Raw genomic sequence first — 15,371 nt, 5'->3', positions numbered from 1 at the left:
ACTCCAGTCTCCAGTGAGACCCTATCTCAAAAAAAATATATATATATATAAAATATATATATTATATATATAATACATATATAAAATATATATATTATATATATAATACATATATAAAATATATATATTATATATAATACATATATATAATATATATATTATATATATAATACATATATAATATATATTATATATATATAATATATATTATATATATAATACATATATAATATATATATTATATATATAATACATATATATAATATATATATTATATATATAATACATATATATAATATATATTATATATATATAATATATATTATATATATATAATACATATATATAATATATGTATTATATATATAATACATATATATAATATATATATTATATATATATAATACATATATATATACACAACACTTAGTGTACAACCATGGGCTTTTATCCCAGAGAAATGGAGACTTATGTCTACACAAATTATGTACATAATTGTTCATGGCAGCATTATTTGTAAATAGCCAAAAACCGGAAACACCAGAATGTCCCTTATAGGTGAATGGCTGAACAAACTGGAGTAAATTCATACCATGGAGTACTACTCAGCAACAAAATAGAATGAACTACGGATACAATGACCGGGAAGTATCCCAAGGGCATTATGCTAAGTGAAAAACAGCCAATATCAAAAGGTTACACATTGTATAATACTGTTTATATACCATTCTTGAAATTATAAAATTGCAGAGACAGGAAACAGATTGGTAGTGAGGGCTAGCACAAAGGTATCTTTGCGGTCATGGAATCGTTCTGTATCTTGAGTGTCATGGTAGCTACACGAATCTACATATGTGCTAAAATGACACAGAACTATGCACTCACATTGTATCATTGTCAAATTCCTGGTTTTGATATTGCACTGTAATCATGTAAGATGTGACTATGGGGGAGAAACTGGGTTAAGGATCCATGAGACTTGTGTGCTGCCTTTGCAACCTCCTGTGAATATTTATTTCAAAAGTTAAAATATCAGTGGAAGATGTAAGTGCCGGTATTTTTGAACAGTATTCTGTTCCATTGATCAATATGTTTATTCTTATGGTCATTTTATAGTAAGCATTGAAATCAGGTAGTGTCATGAGTCAATTACTAAAATACCTTCATTGGGTGTATGTTGAAACTCAGACTCAGAGAGGTAGATACCTTTTTTAAGGTCAGTCATCTGTAAAGGGCAAAATGTATTTAAAACCAGATTTTCCTAATTCCAAAGATCCTGTCCTCTTACTGGTGTTAATACATATGCATATACTGATCATAAACTCACAGAAGTGGCCTTGTGCTCAGGTCTTTACCACTCAGCGTGCGGTCCCAGATCCCACAGCACAAATATCAGCTGGGAGCTTGTTAGCAATGTGGACTCAGCTCCTCCCACACCCCCTGACGAACTGAATTAGAAGAGCTTCAGGTGATTCCATTTTAAAGTTTGAGACGCAGCCGGGCGCGGTGGCTCACGCCTGTAATCCCAGCACTTTGGGAGGCGGGAGGCGGGTGGATCACGGGGTCAGGAGATCGAGACCGTCCTGGCTAACACGGTGAAACCCCGTCTCTACTAAAAACACAAAAAATTAGCCGGGCGTGGTGGCTGGCGCCTGTAGTCCCAGCTACTCAGGAGGCTGAGCCAGGAGAATGGCGTGAACCCGGGAGGCGGAGCTTGCAGTGAGCGGAGATCGCGCCACTGCACTCCAGCCTGGGCGACAGAGCGAGACGCCGTCTCAAAAAAAAAAAAAAAAAAAAAAAAAAAAAGTTTGAGAAGCACTAGGTTCACTGCCCTATGTGTTGTTCCTATCAATTCCATATTCACTGCTTAAGTCATTTGATCAGATCGTGAATATGAGGTAGTTGATCTATTAGACCGTGAATAAAGGTAATTTTGAATAACAGATCTTGAAAAACATGAGACCGTTAAAATTTTACATTTTTGCATACCTTTGTAAAAATCGTTGGCTAAGACTTAGGAGTCATAAAACAGTCTTGGTGAGAGTTTGTATGGGTAGGTAACTAGGTGAGGCTTGGGTATCACCCAGAACCTACCCCTGACAAGAGCAGGGCTGCTGTTTTATGCTTTTGACTTTTACATATTAAAATTTTCTTTTTGGTCTTGATTATTTCAGGCAAGAAATAAATTATAATTCAGATTGTTTATTGCCTCTAAGTAATGTGTCATTTCTGTCTGGCTCCTTTGAAGATTTTTATCTTTAGTTTTCACAAGTTTAATTATGTTGTGTCTTGGTATGGACTTTGGGTTTTATTTGGGATTCAAGCTTCTTAAATCTGTAGGCATGGTGGGCTGACAAATGCAGTCCCCCCCTCAAAAAAAGATATCCATGTCAAATCCCTGGAACCTGTGGACATTACCTTGTATGAAAAAAAAAGAAAAGGGTCTTTGGGGTAGGCATCGTGGCTCATGCCTGTAATCCCAGCACTGGGAAGCTGAGGTGGGAGGATCGTCTGAGCCTGGGAGGTCAAGTCTACATTGAGCACCACTCACTCCAGCCTGGTGACAGAGTAAGACCCTGTCGCCAAAAAAGGGTGGGGGTGGGGAGTCTTACAGATGTGATTAAGAATCTTGAGATAAAGGAGTAATCTTAGATTATCTCAGGTGGGCCCTAAATACTATCACAGGTATCCTTGTAAAGAAAAGAAGCAAAAATTGACACACAGAGAAAACACAGAAAAGAGAAGGCAATGTAATCATGGAGGCAGTGGCCAGAGTGATGGAGCCACATACAAGAACACCAACAGCCTGCAGCTGGAAGAGGCCAGGTATGGATTCTTCCCTGGAGCTTTCGGAGCCTGCAGACACCTTGATTTTGGTCCACTGATTTTTTATTTCTGACTTCAGGCCTCCAGAACTGTGAGAGAACACATTTATGCTCTTTTAAGACAAGAGGTTTGTGGTCATTTGTTATGGCAGCACGGGAAACTCATGCAGCACATTTATATTTTTTACCAAATTTGAGAAATTTTCAGACATTATTTCTTCTGACACTTTCCAGTTCCACCCTCTCTTTCCTCTTTTTCTTTAACTTCAGTGATTTGAATCTTAGCTCTTTTTATTTTTTATTTTTATTTTTATTGCGATAGAGTCACGCTCTTGTCGCCCAGGCTGGAGTGCAGTAGTGTGATCTCGGCTCACTGCAACCTCTGCCTCCAGGGTTCAAGCTATCATCCTGCCCCAGCCTCCAAAGTAGCTGGGATTACAGGCATGCGCCTCCACGCCCAGCTAATTTTTTTGTATTTTTGTAGAGACAGGGTTTCACCATGTTGACCAGGCTGGTCTTGAACTCCTGACCTCAGGTGATCCGCCTGCCTCGGCCTCCCAACGTGTTGAGATTACAGGCATGAGCCACCACGCCCGGCCCTAATCTTAACTCTTTTTATTGTCTTACAGTTCCCTGAACCTCTGTTAAATTTTTTTTCACTCTATTTTCTTTCTGTTGTTCAGATTGGGTTAATGCCACTCATGTGTCCTCAAGTTTATTGTTTCTGTTCTCTGTTGTCTCCACTGTATTATTTTTTCCAGTTTGTTTTTCATTTCAGTTATTTTATTTTGCAGTTCTGTAATTTGCATCTGGTTCTTTTAAAAAATAATTTCTATTTCTTTGCTGCATTTTTCTGTTTTTTCAGTTTGTTTCAAGAGAATTTTAACCACGTGTGGAGGCATTTTTATGATGCCTGCTTTAAAGTTCTTGTCAGAACATTCCAAAAACTGATGTTGCCTTTTCTCATTCAAATTGTGGTCTCCTGGTTCTTGGCTTTTGTGGGGTTTTCAGTTGTAGCCTAGCCTTTTTGGATATTAGGCTATGAGCCTCTACATCCTATCCAATCATCTTTTGTTAGCAGGCAGTGCCCCTGGAGGTAGCACAAGGGCCAAGTGGGTGACTGTGTCCATCTTCCCACTGAGCCCTGCCAGTACCAGTGTGAACATTGAGCAAGCCGAATTCACACCACCTCCTTGGACTGCAGGGGAAAAAGGTTAAGCCTTCCTTCGTTGTTGACCCCTTCTGGGTAGAAGTTGGGCACTAATTCACACCACCTCATTGCCTACAAGGTTCAGGAGCTCAGCTCAGCTCTTTGCTAGGCTCTGTTGACACCGGGGATTGAGAAGCAGAGGGCTGACTTCCGTCACGGGAGTAGAGGCTCAGCTCACCCTGGACCCCCTGACTCTACCAGGTCAGGGAGACTTGTGTGTCTCACCTGTGTCCCCGGCCAGAGGGTGCACCATGAGCTCCCTGCTGAACCCCACCACAGCGGGCCACCACCTGCTCTGTGGTAGACGGGGCAGGTGGAAAAGCAGTACCCTGCCACGCCACCGACATGGGTAGGAGTGGTTGTTTTTTTTTCTTGACATTTGACTGGAGTAGGGATAGCATTGCCAAAAGGTTTTCTGTCCTTAGCCCAGCTTTCCTGGCCTGAGGCTTAGCATGTCAGCCTGCCTGGGGCCTTCTGAGTCTGTGCCCGTGGCGGTCTGGCGGGAGGCTCTGTGGCTGTGCCTGGGATACTGGGAGGCAACACCACGTGTGGTTTCCCATGTTCCTAGGCAGCGGCCCCCTGCTCCTCCCACCTGTCAGTCTCCCCAAGTGCGTTTGTTGTGTTGTGTCAGGAAATTTTTAGTCTTGAGAGGAGGACCTGCAGGAGTGGGACTGCTCCATCTTGGTGGAGCTACAAGTAATCATGCATTGATGATTTTGTATTATTTTATTTGGTGAAGAGTTCTCATAAAAACCTGAAAATGACTCAAAAATTCTTTCTGGGGCTGAAATTCTCAGTCTTTGTCATTTCAACTAGGTAGGAAAGAAATCCTGTCCCATTCGTTGCATTCCTAAGGCTGTTGGTCTTTATGTTGCTACCCCAGAGAAGCAGGGATTGCTTTAGAGTTGAATGTGGACACCCAGCCACCTGGCTTCACCTCCTGGCTCAAACACTTAAACAATCTACTTGGCCTGTCTTTGCCTCAGTCTGCTCACCTGTAGAGAGGAGATAGCAACAGTATTAAAAAGTGCCTGGCAGAGAGTAAATACTACACCTTGCTATTATCATTATTCCTTGGCTTTGCAAATGTTATACCCATGAATTCCCTCCTCCTATGGAATTCTCTCTTTTAATCTCACGTATTTTCTCACTCAGACTCTTTTCTATCTAAATTAACATGAATTTTGAACTGGGAAGGATCAGGTACAGAAGAGGCATGGGATTAGGGACCTTCAGCTCTGTGAGGGGCACAGGAGATCTGAAGAACAGCCTGGAAGAAGGATGTGGATGGTAAGTCACCACCTTTGTCCACTTGCGTGTTTTTAGAGAATTCTAACAAGGGATTGCATGAAGAAATTGGATACAAACAATTATGTGTCAGTGAGTCTGGGTTCAAATAATAATTTCCCAACAGACTTCAAAAATACTGTCCAACTTTGCTGTCCACTCAGCCAAATTCGGTCTTCCGGAAGTGAGCGAGAGTTCATCCTTTCCCAGCGGGTGCAGGTAGAAGGAACGGTGTTCAGAAGGTCCAGGTATTCCCTCCGTCTGCTGTGTCGTAAGTGATCTACGGGGGGCTTTTGGCTCCCTGCATTTGCTTGGTTCTTTTAAAAGTGTTAAAAATAAAGCATTTACATCATTCTTTTATACACTTATTATAGGATTATTCATCTTAGACCAAAGTCTCATTCTAGTATTTTTGATTATAGGCAAGGCAATGGTCCAGATACTTTCTAAAGCAAAATTGCTTTCTGTATACATTGAAGAAAACCAATGGGAAGAAGATGTCTAAAGCAAGCATGTGTGAAGGCCTAGGGCTTTTTGTGTCAGTATAAACAAAATACAGCAGGGCATGTCCATGAGTTTCTTTTTGCCATACTGATGAAAGACTAGAGATGAAAAAGTTACATTGTTATTTGTGGGGGGAGGAGTAAGCATTAGGATGAAAGTCACTTCCAGAAACTACTTGGTAGGCATGAGGTTGTAAGGAAGACTACGCTCCTGGCTTCCTTCCGTATTCATGGTTTTATCCCACTGCCCCTGCCAGACCTCTTATCATAGCTATAAACATTTCTATAGCTATAAGCATATTTTCATTTGCATGACCTTCACTTATTTCTGCAAAGTCCATAGCTAAAAGTCTGGGACACAGCCGTCACATGCTGCTCCGGCCCACTTCCCACGAGGTCAGTCCTTATGCATCTCCATCCTGACTGTTGGTGGCCGCAGCGCTCATCCTCAGCCTCAGGTGTGCAACAAAAAAGGAGCTTCTCCCAACTCCTAATTGCATGGAAAGGCTGCAGGTATTTCCTAGCTTTACTTGCATAACTTTTAGGTATGTGTTGTATGAAACCATGTCTTTCCCATATTGATTTTTCATGAGGGAGGGACATAATTCTGACAGGGATGTAAAAAGCAACAAAAATGTTCCTCCTTCACCAACATAGAGCCTCCTGCTCTATGTCAAACACAGGGATACAGAGATGAATGGCATGGCCAGGCATGCACAGTGCAAGGGGCTGCAGGCCTGCATGTGGACTGTCTCATCACAGCCTCCAGTTGTCCCAGCAGCAAGCACAGAAGGCACGGGTGAGTCTGGAGGAGCCATTGAAGACTTCTCTAGGGATAGACATTTGTGTGAGATCACAGATGATGTGTGGGCATGTGCCAGGTGGCAAAGAAGAGAAGGCTTGTGAGGAATGAAACTTGGCATTCATAAAACCAGTGTTTTTCTCAAAAGCCAGTGTCTTGCATTTAAGTGGGATTAGAAATAAATATTCCCAACACATGGAGGTGAGGAAGATCTGTGGCCCAGGGCAGCCCAGGAGAGAGGACCTTTCTCTGCCAGGACAGATCCTCTTCAGGATACCTTTCCTGATGGAAAGGCAGTGGTGGGCCTGGGGATTCCAGGATGTTGGAATCCTGCCCTGGATGGAGAGGCTCAATGCAGGTGAGAAAACCAGCGATGGGCTTTGGGGCTTCCCTCACCTGTAGATTTCAGATAGAGCAGGTAAGGGACAGATTTGGAAAACTACAGAAGCAGTGGCGCCTGGGGTTCAAATGAGAGAGACTCATGGAAACAGTGGTGATGAGGGGCCAGTAGACACCCATGACCTCAGCCTCTAGAGAACTCTGCAAAAGCTGACCCAAGATGTGGTCAGATGCAGCCCTTCCTGGTTGATTAATTTTTGGGTTGCCCAAGTGTGGGGGTACACACACCAGTGCAGCCCAGGATTTTGTTTTCATAATGAAGCCTCTCATCTTCTTTACACTTCTCACCTCTTAGCCTGGGCTGTCATCCAGGTCTTGGAGAAGTCAAGCAACTTGTCATGGGTGGGAAAAGATGGCCTAGAACCCAGAACCTGGAAATACTGATATTTGGGGGAGAGGGTCATGTTTTCCACAGACATCTCTGCTCCAACCCTCAGCTGTTGGGATGAAGAGGTGCTACCCAATTACTAAATGGGTGGGTGGGTTGCCCTTGGATTGCATCTAAAATTGCATGTCTATTTATCCATCAATTCACTCAATGAATATTTTGCTCATCTACCACTCAAATAGATTCAGCAAACATTTCCTGAGCACCTACTTTGTGCCTAGTACTATGTCCTAAATCCTGGGCACACTAATAAGACACATTTCCTATTATTGTTCAGATTTGTGATTTATGAATAAGACACATATTCTACTGCACTTCAGAATACTGATTTTTAATTGCAGTGGGGGAGGAGATAGGTCTGCAAATCACATAAGGCCTTTCCACCACTTTGCCCCACTAGGTGGGACTTTCTGCTATTGACTATTGGATTATATCAAGTTCCTCAAACAGGTTAGAGCAGACAAAGGGTCAAGAACCACTGATTCAGGTGCCGAAGCCAAGAAAATAAAACATCTGTCAGGAAACGTAAGGACAAGATACATGTCCATGATATACTACAAGTACGTGGAGAAAGTGCTTTCCAAAGTCCTGGAAAACAAGAATCTTTCCAAGGATTCTCTCCAATGGCTGTTCACACATGTGTGGGCTCAGGGACCTGGACAAAGACTGCGTGAGCCATGGGTACGAAGGTTTAATCACAGGACATCATTTCTGCCTTACGTTTCCTGATAGATGTTTTATTTTCTTGGCTTTGGCACCTGAATCAGTGGTTCTTAACCATTTGTCTGCTCTAACCTGTTTGAGGAATTTGATATAATCCAATAGTCAATAGCAGAAAGTCCCACCTAGTGGGGCAAAGTAGTGGAAAGGCCTTATGTGATTTGCAGACCTATCTCCTCCCCCACTGCAATTAAAAATCAGTATTCTGAAGTGTAGTAGAATATGTGTCTTATTCATAAATCACAAATCCGAACAATAATAGGAAATGTGTCTTATTAGTGTGCCCAGGATTTAGCACATAGTACTAGGCACAAAGTAGGTACTCAAGGAAATGTTTGCTGAATCTATTTGAGTGGTAGATGAGCAAAATATTCATTGAGTGAATTGATGGATGAATAGACATGCAATTTTAGATGCAATCCATGAAGGAGCTGGAGTGAGCAGATCCCCAAGGGAGGCAGTATGGAGTGGGACCTGAGCCAGAGGCCGGAACTGTGTCTGACTCCACCACGGACTGGCCAGTGTGGGTCCCTCTGGCTGTTCCTGTGCCTGCCTGTCCTCAGCCTCAGCAAAATGAGCAGCGAGAGAAGGTGACACCAAGATCCTTTCCAGCTCCCGAGCCTCTGACCCCAGCTGCCTGGCTTTGAAATCACCGGCTGCCCCCTGAAGTCCACCACTCTCCTGTTGGTGCCCGTGCTCCTTCCCCTGAATCACAAGGGCACTCACCGTGTCCCTATTGTCCTGGCTGTGTCCAACCTCTACCAAGGGGTTACCCCATCTAGATCATCTCCTTGGTCCTTATCAGCAATTTGGGCTTCCCTTTCTTCCTGTGTCCTCTCCCTGTGAGATGGTAAGTGTGGTAAAACAAACAAGCAAGCAAACAAAACCACCGTCCTGCTTGAAAAGCAATTCAAAGGCAGAGGGATTTTAGAATAGAGCACTTTCCACCTAGTCATCCCTGGATCCCGTTTCCTTACATCCTTTCAGATCCCCTTCCACATGGAAGTGCGTGCCTCCAAAAGCAGTGGCAGATTCTGCTTCACACCCCAAGAATGACGCCTGGCATACACTGATCCTGCTGCCTTAGGAGGAGATACTCAAGCGCTGGAAGTCTGCCCGGCCTGCAGAAAAGGCTCCGTCCAGCAGCTGCATACTGCATTTTCCATGTGTGTATGACTTTAACACAGAGGAGAGCGAGGGCTACTGTCTTGCCACCCAGATGTGTATTACAGATGTACATAGGACTAGTACCCATGTGTACAGCATCCTGTATGGTGTGTGTGCAACATGCATATCATATATAGTTAATGTGTTGAGATCTGGGCAGACTTCCAATAGATAGCATTTGCATGAGTAAGGAAACCTGCCTGTCCCTTGGTCCTTTTAACGGTGACCTGATCTGAATAGCTGTTTACATTTTTTTATTTAAAAAAAAATCTCCAAAGCAATGGTCTCCATGTGCCAGTCCCTGAACAATGAAGTTTTCAACAGCTTCCATAAAAACAAATAAAGCAGGACAATGTACATTTAGCCCTCCATATCCATGGATTCTGCATTCCCGGATTCAACTAACTGCAGAGCAAAAAACAAAAAAATTTTAATGCATCTGTACTGAACAAGTGCAGAGGTTTTTGGTTACCATTCCCTAAACAAAACAGTATGACAACTATCAACATTGCATTTTCATTGTATTTGGTATTGTAAGTAATCTAGAAATGGGAAGATGTGTGAAGGTTATCTGCAAATACAACACCATTTTATATCAGAGACTGTAGCATTCATGGATTTTGGGATCCAGGGGGGTTCCTGGAACTAGCCTCCCATGGATACCAAGGGACGACTGTACTGTTTTCAGAAAATAAACTATAATCAACCTGAGATTATGTCCTTCTTACTTTTTTCTGAAGTTAAAACATTTTTTCTTAATCAAATGATTGTGACAATAAATTATTTTAAAATATTAGGTAATTACTGGCAAAATAAAAAGACCCTCCCCCCACTTTTAATTTAGTGCTTTGTAAATTAAAATAATCTGGTAACTGGCCAAGCGCCGTGCCGTGGCTCATGGCTGTAATCCCAGCACTTTGGGAGGCCAAGGTGGGCAGATCATGAGGTCAGGAGTTTGAGACCAGCCTGACCAACATGGTGAAACCCTGTCTTTACTAAAAATACAAAAATTAGCCGGGCATGGTGGTGCACACCTGTAATCCCAACTAGTCAGGAGGCTGAGGCAGGAGAATCGCTTGAACCTGGGAGGCAAAAGTTGCAGTGAGCCGAGATTGTGCCACTGAACTCCAGCCTGGGCCAACAGAGCGAGACTCTGTCTAAAAAAAAAAAAATCTGGAAACCACCAATCTGTTGGGTAAAATTCCATGTTAGATAATGTATTTGGGTTCTGTATTATATAGTTATTGAAGGAGAGAAGGAAGGAACAAAGGAAGGAAGGAAAAAAGGAAGGAAGGAACAAAAGGAGAAGGGAAAATTCAAGTACACCTGCATGGAAAAAAGTTACCTTAGGTAATATTCAAAGATCGATGACAACTATGGAAATTATTTACAATTTATAGCACAGACAAATATTTCTTAATATCAATAAGGACTATAAACCAATAGAAAACTGATTAACGCCTACAAATAGAGTGTTAAAAGAAAAAGAAATACTTTTTTACCCAAAATAACTACAAGATAGCAGTTTTCACTGCTAGATTTGCCGTCATTTAGAGTTTGATTATGCACCACGTAGAGGATGTTGTGTTGTGGGAAACCTACATGCTCATAGGAGTGTAAATTGCTATAACTGTATGGAGAGAAATTTAGCGACGTTTTCATAGGGTGATTCCACTTTGAGGATTTAATTCTGCAGATGTATTTGCACATGTGTAAAATGATGTATGTACAATGTTAGTCTTTGAAGCATTTCTGCAGTAGCAAAAAATTAGGAATACCATCTAAATTCCCATCCACTGGGGTCTAAGCAGACATGGAACACCTGTAGAATAGAAGACTGTGCATGTCTGTATATATATATATGTATGGATGTTATGTATTTATTTTTTGAGGCGGAATCTTTCTCTGTCACCCAGGCGGGAGTGCAATGGCACGATCTGGGCTCACTGTGACCTCTGCTTCTCAGGTTCAAGCGATTCTCCTGCTTCAGCCTCCTGAGTAGCTGGGATTACAGGCATGTGCCACCACTCCTGGCTAATTTTTGTATTTTTAGTAGAGATGGGGTTTCGCCATGTTGGCCAGGCTGGTCTCAAACTCCTGGCCTTAGGTGATCTGCCCACCCAGCTTTGCAAAGTGCTGGGATTACAGGCGTGAGCCACCATGCCTGGCTGACTGTGCATGTATTTAAAAGGTTGAAGTAGTCTGTATGAACTGATAGGACATTATCCCTGAGATCTGGTGAAGTGGACAAAGTACAGCCAAGTACATGTGCACAGTAGACCACCATGTGAGTACAGCAAACAAACAAAAAATGACTGTAAAACCTTGTTTATCCATAGCTATCTCTGGTGATAGAAGTACACAAGAAACTGGTTGTATTAGTTTGCTAGGGCTGTCGTTAACATAGTACCACAACCGGGTGGTTTAAACAACAGAAATATATTGTCTGGAGTCTGGAAGTCCAAGATCGAGGAGCCAGCAGGGTTCATTCCTTCTGAGGCCTCTCTTCTTGGCCTGTAGAAGGCCGTCCTCTCTGTCTTCCTATAATCTTCCTTCTTTGTGTGTCTGTGTGTCTCCTTGTCCAAATTTTCCCTTTGTATAAGAACCCAATCTAGTTTATAAGAAATTAAACTAAGGCCCTCCCTAAGACCTCATTTTAACTTGATTACCTCTGTAATGACACTATCTCCAAATAAGGTCACCTTCAGATACTAGGGGTTGGGACTTCCACATATCTTTTTTGGGAAGATCCCAATTCAGCCTATGACACTGATTAGTAGTAATGGCCACAGAGTGAGGAGAACTGATGGCCAAAGCTGTGAGGGAAACTTGTTTAACAATTTTGACCTTTCTGCATATACAGCCTAATTAAAAATTAAAGCAAGTTTAAAACTGTGGAAGAAAAGAATGAGGGTGGAGAAATGGGCAAATAACTCCACAAAAGGAAAGTGTTGTAGGTACCTGAGGTCAAAACAGCAGTGGAGCAGTGGAAGGGCATGGTTCAAGAGGTGAGGATTTAGGATGGGAAGGAGAGCAGGGTCGGTGAAGGAAGAAGAAAAGGGTGTGAGTAGGGGCTGTGGGATACAAGATGTCAGAGCACCTAGCACTCACCAGTCTATCAGGGACACTTGGTGACACTGGGGAGCCCGGTCCAGCATGAGTGTGGAATCTGTGTTCACCCCCAGCAGCCTGCCCCCGATCACCCCAACCACTGAGGCTTTTTTGGACATGGCATGATTACCTGATTTGGCGTTTTGTTGTCATTTGGGGTAAATGTCAGGTGTGGAGGGCACTGTGATGTGGGACCCTGATGTGCTGTGCTTGCTGCTCCCACACACTACACTACTGCTGACGTATAACAAAAATGTGAATGGGTGATGAATGCCAAGAAGTAGGGAAAAAATACATAACAAAGACACCTCTTTGAATCCTTTGAATCTGAGCACTTTTTGGTAACCCTGTCCTTCAATAGGCATTATAGTATTTTTGTGGTTTGCTCTACAGTTGAAAGGGAAGAAAAGACCCTTGGATGTTGCTGTCCCTTGCTTGGGATTCTGCAGATATTGTACTACTGTTTTGTTGCACAATGTACCTGCTGGTGTCAGACAAGGAAATCCTTATCTCTTCTGCGAGTGGAGACAGATGGTTCTTCCCAGAAGTCAATGGTCAGTTCTTCCTTATGGAAGGACAAGGAAAATTCATGTCCTTTGGCCAACTGGTGGCTCCATTAACAACCTTCAAAGCCTCTGCAAAAACCGTAGTCTCAACCAGGACATTGATTTACTGGTCATGGCAAGAGTGAAAAGAAAAATCCTGGGATCTGTGATCTGAAATATTTTTAGATGGTCTATAAGGGCAAGACTTTAGAACTCAGTTTCAGTTCAACTAAAAAAACATCCTTTGACTCCCTGCTGCCTACTAGATTCTGAAATAAGTGTTGATGAAACAGCAAGGAATATGACATGTGGAGTTTTATCCTTCAGGAACTTTTAATCCGGTGGCGAAGAGATGTAAACAGATGTCGTGAGTTTAAATCCAGCACACAACTCTACTTTTGTAAAACTCCATTTCCACTTCAAGTCCCCCTCTCTGCTTCTGAGGCCTCACATGGAGCGAGGTCTCCCTGCACAGGTGGTTAGACGTCCACCTGGGGCTGTGCTAAGACACTCCCATTCCCTGAGGCCCTGTCAGTGGCTCTTCTGGCCCCTTCTGATCATCCCTGGTATTCCAGCCCTCTTGGGGTGACACATCTCTCTGGGACATAGACAACCTTTTCTCCTGGGCACTGCAGACACTGGGTGTTCCAGCCATAAGATGGTCACTTCCTACGTGGTCGTTCCTGCCTCTCTCCAGGAAGGTGTGATGATGGCCTCTGTCTGGAGTCCTTTTCTCCAACACAGTTGTTCCCACACAGAAGGTGGCCTTGGCTGTGCGAAGCCATCCCCTCCAGCTCTCCACCGTCAGGGCTGCTCCCTCCTCTCCCACAGGGCTGTCTTGAGCCCCAGTAGTCCTCTAGTGGCCACATACTAGAGGCTTTCCTTAAGGAGCAGCGGGGTGGGCTGGCTCCCCTCTGGCAGCTCCATGGCACTTTCTCTCTTGCCTGTCACCTTGTCTTTGCCACCTTAGCATAGTCACTGGCTTCCCTGTAGCCCTGAAGGCTCACAAACTCTTTCTAGTGTCTGCAGAAGTTCCTGCGAGTTCTCTTCAGTGGTTTTCTATGGAGAAACAAGCAGTCTTAAGACAAAATAAAAAGAAGAACGCTTGTGAGTCCTTCAACGCCGAGGGCCGTCTTAGCCATGTGAGCCCTCTGGGGCCTGGCTTTTCCCTTTTTAGCCTGGCCATGAACTCCTGGAGCAAGATAAGTCCGCTTATGCCGTGCTCTGTTGCATACTTCCTGCCTGTGGTGAGAGTCATGGCATTTTATTAAGTAAGAAGACCAGGGAAGACCTGCTGTGGAACAGGATTTGGGTCTGAGATCAAAAGGTTGGCTAGTACTGAGAACCTTGCAAATGGAGCAACAGAGCGTTCTGTGCAAAGTGGCACGTGGTGCAGAGGATCCATTATTACCTGATGTTGTTTCATATCGTTATTTACTAAACAGTTAATTGTCTTTCTTGCTCACAGTGGATTCCACAGCACCTACATTAGTGCCTAGCACAGCAAACCTGTGTCAATAAATATGCACTGGAAGGTTATTCATTGCCCAAATCAAATTGGTGGGCACCTTCTCGGCCGATCATCACTGTCTCAGTGATGTCTAAAAACACATTTAGATACCAGTTGTCCTAGAGAGAGGCAGCACTCCTAGCCATGCTTCTCTTTCCCCACTCTGGGCTCTTTCCTCACTCTGGGCCCTTTCCTCACTCTGGGCACTCTGCAGTTGACAGCCCACCTGGCTCCACGAGCTTGGAGAGAGGCGTGCTGACCTCCGCTCAACAAGGGCTTGTCAAGAGCTTTGCGAAATCCCTGCTTGGACAAGTAGCCCAGAATTCTTACCAGGAAAGGAGGTTGTGGAAGTGGGTGTCATGCTGTCACTGTCTCTGATGTTGATAAAGGAGTTAAGAAGAAGTTATTTAGGCAGATAGTGAAGTAAGGAAGTCCTTGGTAAGGTTTTCCTTTTAGCGAAAAGCCGCCCCAAAATAATTTCTAACAAACAGCAGCCGCTAAAATCAAGTTGCAGACAGACATAAGCAAGCTGGAAGCTTGTGTGGGTGAATGCTAGGAGCTGCACCAATAGGAAAAGGCTACGTGGGGAAGACATGTACTGTGTGGCTGCTCCATCTTCCCCTTTCCTTGTCAATCACATGCACAGTAGACAGCAGGCAAGATGGCACTGGCCCAATACATACGACATTTGCATAATACAGGATTAGGGTAGGGCGGCCAACTGCCTGCATGCTTTGTAAATGTTGTGTCCACAATTGGTTCCTTCCGGTAAGCTCCTGGTCTGGCTGACTTCAAGAATGAAGCCTTGGACCCTTATGGTGAGTGTTACAGTTCTTAAAGATGGTGTAGCCACAGTTTGTTCCTTCAGATGTTCAGATGTGTCTGGAGTTTCTTCCTTCTGGTC

The 15,371-nt window shown here is 43.6% G+C and overlaps 1 long non-coding RNA gene across 2 annotated transcripts; it reads left to right on the top strand.

Annotated features, from left to right (window-relative positions):
* Positions 1 to 440: 440 nt before the first annotated feature.
* Positions 441 to 10,012, top strand: LOC129050412 (uncharacterized). 2 transcript variants are annotated; one of them, XR_008514011.2, is made up of 5 exons: positions 441 to 5,325; positions 5,487 to 5,593; positions 6,162 to 6,338; positions 6,509 to 6,624; positions 9,122 to 10,012. It is a non-coding gene; the product is annotated as an uncharacterized LOC129050412 (long non-coding RNA). The 2 variants fall into 2 exon arrangements; XR_008514007.2 differs by having other exon boundaries at positions 1,723 to 6,338.
* Positions 10,013 to 15,371: the final 5,359 nt, after the last annotated feature.

This window comes from Pongo abelii, chromosome 16 (assembly GCF_028885655.2).
Source record: "Pongo abelii isolate AG06213 chromosome 16, NHGRI_mPonAbe1-v2.0_pri, whole genome shotgun sequence".
In the NCBI taxonomy this organism is placed as follows: domain Eukaryota; kingdom Metazoa; phylum Chordata; class Mammalia; order Primates; family Hominidae; genus Pongo; species Pongo abelii.
This window is presented reverse-complemented; position numbering and strand designations above follow the sequence as displayed.